Source organism: Amphiura filiformis, chromosome 6 (assembly GCF_039555335.1).
Source record: "Amphiura filiformis chromosome 6, Afil_fr2py, whole genome shotgun sequence".
NCBI classification, from domain to species: Eukaryota; Metazoa; Echinodermata; class Ophiuroidea; order Amphilepidida; family Amphiuridae; genus Amphiura; species Amphiura filiformis.
In genome coordinates this window covers 57,985,371-57,991,572 of record NC_092633.1, presented here as the reverse complement: position 1 = coordinate 57,991,572, position 6,202 = coordinate 57,985,371, and the positions used below count along the sequence as shown (strand labels likewise).

Here is a 6,202-nt window from a genome sequence, read left to right as displayed (position 1 = left end):
GCCTAACCTATGATAACTTTTTAAGTCATAATTAATTCAAACATAACTTTGGCAATACTCAATCGTTTTCGTTCGTTGAAACGGCAAAACATACTTTCTTTTCCTTGCAAATCGAATTAGCAGACATCAAAAAAATTTCCACCACAAGAAGTAAAAAAAATTATTCATACCAATAGAAGAAGGCTATAATCTTAGCTAATCTTTAGTGTACACAAATCCCATCTCAGAATTAGATACCAGCCCTATGGGCTGGCGAAAAGGATAGAATTATAACTCTTAATTTTTGAGATTCGTGTTCAAGTTCGAGATGAAAAAACACACGGACTTTCCAAGGCGACGTCTCACAGATCTACTCACAGAATGGCTTTACCGAGATATGCGCAATCCGGAATTAATACTAAATGGGATCAAATGTGGTAAATTTTGGGTCTAGAATAGACCAAAAGGAAGGTGCAAATCGTAAATTTTGTCACAACAAACGACAGAGCAGAGGAGGGGCCTGACTTGCCACCCTGCGCTTTCTCAATTGGTGCTGATGAACAGAGGAGGCATGCTCCCTGAATACATACTATATCAAGAACGAAACCAAACAAGACAAGAGGGAAACCAGTAATATCAGAACAAAACTATATTCAAAGAATAATATAAGAGCATAATAATAGAACATGAGTAAATTACAATGGATATAACTGCTCTTTCAATTTTGAAAACGTTAGGAAATTGAGATAACGGGATATTCCGTAGCTCCCCTAGAGATTTGTTTTTATGGTAATATGATCTATTAATTTTTGAAATAAACTTTGAGGTGATGAGAATATGTGTGAAGTACAAAAATCCAGATTTGAGGAGCATAATATGAAAATGTGCGATTAGAGGTTAATATGATTTAAGAGATTCAATTGTGTCTGGTTCCAAATGTTACCACATGTTTTTGACATAAATGAAAAGCATAGAACAAATACGTATGGAATGATTAAAATACAAACGAGTTTCGTTAAGCTGTGATATAGAAATTAGCGCGCAAATATTAGCAAAAAAATGTGAATTAAACACATAGTACTCCTCCAAAGTATGCAGAAATCATGACATATGTTTTGTTAAAATAGGCCTACAATGCATGTTATTATCCTTGTACTTTTCTAGGGTATGACGAAGAACATTAACCTCGTAGATCGTGTGCAACTGATTATCACCATGAGGTCTTTGCGATCATGTGACCCGGGTCATGTTGTACTGATTTCGCGGATCATAGTAATATTCATGTTACCATGATTACAAATGTGTAATTTATCTTTAAAGCACTAGCGCTAATGTTGTTGAGCGATTTAAAACATCTGTTTACGATCATTTTTTTCTCAGGCGAATGCCGGCAGTGATGCCTGGTAGTTATAGTTTTGTAGTTCGGGTCACAAAACGGATTAAAAGTTAGGTAAAACATTGTTTAAGCAACTAGTTCACCCGTAGCTGTGAGAGTAACTGGTAGCGATGCTATTTGGACCCCTGATGACCCCTTTTGACTTTTTGACATCTTCCCGTCATATCGAGGATTCTTTTTACCACTTTTAAGCCCAATTGGGCATTGACCCCATGTGACCTTCGCCGTTCGACGAGCAATTGTTCGACGACGTATATGTTCGACGACGTATATGTTTTGTTTTTATTTTATGCGGTTACCGGCGGTTAAACCGCGTGATTGTTTACAATAATAGAAACCGGCTCCAACCGGACGGAATCGCCCGAAACCGGCGGTCGAGTTTGGATTTGATCCCAAACTGTTTTGCAAAGAGCGGTCTTTTTACGATGACGTACTATTATGCGCTAAATTTCCCTAGGCTTTCGGGAATTGCCAATATTATATCTAGCTCGAAATAGTCAATTGTCATGTGCAACTTTATTACTGATAAAGCCAGTATTATTGTACCAAAATTCTCACGCAAGGCAATTAATTTTACATCAGTGATACTGATTGACCCCAGCCCAGCAAGAGCAGAGGAACTTCAAACTTCAATGCATTTAGAGTATCACGTGTGAGTAACTATTGAGATACTCTGCAACTTGCACCCTGTCTCTCCACCTCGTGCAAATCTTTCACTGTCTTTCAATCAGTGCCAAAGTTGTACTGGAAATGTCTCCTCCAAAAGTTGTTTGGTCACCCTTTACTCTTTGGATTAGGTTCATACCATCGACCAGAGAAGCAGAGTGTTCTGGGAATTAGCCAAGCAATGTTTCATTGTTCTGCAAAATGTGGCAGCTTTGTTTGTTTTCCTGAGTAATCTATCTGGTGTTGACAGGGACCAAAGCCTTAGAGGATGAGAGAGAATTTCTTCTATTTGCAAACTTGCGCCGTTGTGCCATCACTATGATGCGGGTAACGGAGATCTATCTGCTTTCAAGCTGATTGAAAACTTTTTTCTGAAAGTCTTCAGTTGATGGAATTTCTTTGTTGGCGAGTCTTTCGTTAATCTCTCATCTGTGCTTGCAAATTTATAATCATTGCCTGGCAGCTACTCTGATGTCAACAAAATTGGATTTCTTTTAAGAATGAAAAAAGAATAAAGAAAATTAAAACCCAATTTCATGGTCCCAATATAATCCATTAAATATGTAAACAATAGATGAATAGAAATAAATATAAGTAAACAATGTGCTTAATTTTTGTAAACAACTAAGTTGTTTAGACGTTTAACTCGGGATGATTAACGCCGAATTTTGATGTTTGATATGTCAAAAGTTGCAAATATAACCAATCAATGATGATTGATTAAACCGTGAAGAGAGTTGCAACTTTTTACCAATAAACGTGTTACCGCGTTATGTAGTGAACCCGTTGCTTACGATTGCATACAATTGTTTGATGATTTCGTATACGGAAAATGAGACTGTATTGTGAATATCTAAAAAGAGGTAGGTGCTTTTGGTGAAACTCGCTGTTGCTTTCGGTTTGCAATTGGGATTATTTTTGGTGGATTTCTTTTCTCTGTATTTATGAGCCAAGCTTGGAAAGGTTGAAAAAAGTGAGTATAAAGAACAATAAACGAATAAGGATGTAAAATATTATTTGGGTGATTTGCTTATTAAGCGGAGAAACGGGGACTACCCACCCCTAGTATGTGATTTTTGTGCTTTGGTGCTTTTTATAAGACTTATATTCTGATTTGTACAAGTAAACATATCTTTACCAATTATATGAAGGTTGATAAATCCTTCAATAATAAGGACATTTTCAGTGGAATCAAATGACACAACGATATAATACTTTGTTTTAATTAGGGTGCTGAATTGGATCATGTTATTCCTCATATCACTTGGTTTGCAAACCTGGCGAATGGGAATTTTTTTTAAAATTATCCCGAACACCGAAGGGCTCCCCAGTGTGAATATCGCTCTCTCCACGCTAGCGCCGGTATCTCCAGAATGTATTTTTGTAACAGGCAGTTTGGATTTGTCAGACAGTACGCCCTCATCAAACCTCCACACTTCGTCGTTGGCAACACAGTTGCATACGCCACCAGTATCACAACCTAACAAATGGAAAATATTAGTTTTACTGTGGTGATGCTATATTTATTCAATCTTGAGAGAAAAAACACCATGTGTTGTAACCAAATGAGAACATAAGATCTGTACACTTCTGTGAAATAAACGAAAAAGGCGAATTCCAACAGTTCAGGTCTCATATACTGCATTGGAAGGTATTCGCTTACTGTCTGGTTCATGTAGATTACTATATTAGATTAAATCTCCTGAAAAAGTTTCCTTGAAAATACCTATAGATGTTAATGTCAATATCAATAACGTAATTCATAACAATACATGACCATAATAAAAGGCCAACACAAACAATTACTGCTAAATAATTTGATTCAAGTGTTTTATTTAGTTTTCGTGTAGTTTCCGTTTGGTTTTGTGATTTGAAATTACATTGACTGCGCGTTGCAGCTTACATAAGACCTGACTCTTTTGTATTTCCTATTCAGAATAACAAAATCATTGGGAAGACACTTATAAAATAATAAATAATATCCTTCTTGTTATCGTATGACTAATCTATTCAAAGACCTGTACTACCCAAACAATAGTCTGGAGTTTTATTTGCGGATGAAAACTTTCACATAACCTCCAAAACCTTGTAATAAACAAAAACAAAATCCCGAGACTATTTTTGGTTGAAAATATTCACCCATTGAACATATTTGGCATAATCATGTACATGTATAACAAAATAAATATTTATTGCGCCGTTTACGTAAAATTACCTGATTGCAAACTACAAGTACAAGCTGAAGTTCCTGTTGGAACACTTCCCCAGTTGTACATATTGTCACCATCTCTGGACACCCACCAAACGTTCCATTTCGATGGAGCTAAAATGTCACGAAAAAGATTTTGAACAAAATGATATTGTGCAATGCGGAGCTTATCAATACTTGCTCTTCTAAAGGCAAGTGGGATGGCAGGAGCCGCAAGTTAAGCCATTTAACTAAACAAAACTGCCGTGTACTTCTTAATATTAATACATTGACCTTCAACATATTATAGGAAATGAACAAAGGAAACCAATAATTGTATCTATATAATATATCTTGCGATTCGTGACCGTTTTTCCCGTCCAATGCAAATTTCATGCCACATGGACATGAAAAGTCACCACTTATATCAGAGCTTTGGAATCTCCTTCATAGAACTAATACTATGAGCCGATGTAAAAAAGGAATAAAAAAACCCAACAACATTTGAATGGAACAGAGTCCAGCGCTCATACAAAAAGTTGTAGAACGCTTGATTTCTTTAACATGTACATAATACAGGTAGACAATGCAAGTAAGGGGCAACGGGGAAAATCGAAATATGGTGGAAGAAATCTGATAATTTGCCTAATATTTGGCGCTTTTTGCCTAAAATAGTTGGATCTGTTGAATCTGCAGATCCCTTCCACCTGCCCGGCACCGCCACTGCAAAGCATCCAAGTATACAGCCATTCACATAACTTGAAAGTCAGTAGAACTATTGCACATAATATATGACAACTTTAAGCAACATCGTCTTTAGAAAAAACAAGTTAAAAGTTTTAAATAGCTACCTCCGTAAAAAATGCGGTGTCGTAACATTCATACTTAATGTACTGTTCACAGTGAGTAGATATGTCAATGAGAGCTGTTATCTGCGGAATGCTAGCTTGGTATACAATCTCCTTAATATGCGAACCAGAGGTCTCAAAACCAGGTGGCGTTTCAATGTCACCTTCACTATCGTGTCCAACGATCGTTGTACCTTTCAAATTTAATAATAATGTGAACCAATGTGAAAACGTAGATGTATATACATAAGAAGAAAAAACACCGATGTTTAATGTTGATTTTTTTCATCCTGCTTTACTGACCATTCAATTAGCTTAGATTCTTGGTTTTTTTTTAAGATACAGGGTGTCCCTGAAAGAACTATATTGAGGAACATATAAACTATCACATGCTTTTGATTTTTTGACAATTGACAATATCTTTTAAATAAAAGAATTTTTACGAGTGATTAGGCCAATACTTTGGGCCATCTTAATTAAATAGTTCATCTCAAAGCCCTTCCCAAGTTAGAAACCTAATACGGAATGGGGATTTAATTAATTTTTTATCTATTTGGTTTTTTATTTTTTGTTTGTTTCTGTGGCAAGAATAGATCACCTTTTAATCACTCAAGGAAGTTTATGTGGTCAAGATGAAGAATTTTTATTGAGACTTACGCTTTAGGCTATTTTGACGTCTGACGAGGGTGGATTGAAAAAATAAATAAAACATCGAAATTTACTCAATCCAGCGGGAATAACGCGAATGCACGATTATTAAATCAAGATGGCGTTAGCACTCTGAATATGTAGTTTGCACAGGCGTAGCGCCGGTCCTGTTTTAAATACATCTTTCAGACTAACATTAATGCTTGAATAAAGCACATCTAGTTTTGTCCTCTGTTTAACCACTTCACATTTTCTTACTGGCGGCACAACTTTGATCTGGGAAAGTTGCACCAACACTAAATGATTAATATTAAGCATATAAGGGAGCCAAAAATTGAACGACCAGCAAAAATATATTGTACCAGTATGAAATGATGTGTTACCATTTACGTTGATATTAATAGTGCTTGAAATAAAATTTAACATAATGTTTAATGATCATTATGTTGTTACAATGTACCTGTGTCCATATCACAT

The 6,202-nt window shown here is 35.9% G+C and overlaps 1 long non-coding RNA gene across 1 annotated transcript; it reads right to left on the bottom strand.

Annotated features, from left to right (window-relative positions):
- Positions 1–3,269: 3,269 nt before the first annotated feature.
- On the bottom strand, positions 3,270–4,366 carry LOC140154298 (uncharacterized). Its single transcript, XR_011859300.1, has 2 exons — positions 4,257–4,366; positions 3,270–3,521 (listed from the first exon to the last, which is right to left on the bottom strand). It is a non-coding gene; the product is annotated as an uncharacterized lncRNA (long non-coding RNA).
- Between the last annotated feature and the right edge of the window lie 1,836 nt (positions 4,367–6,202).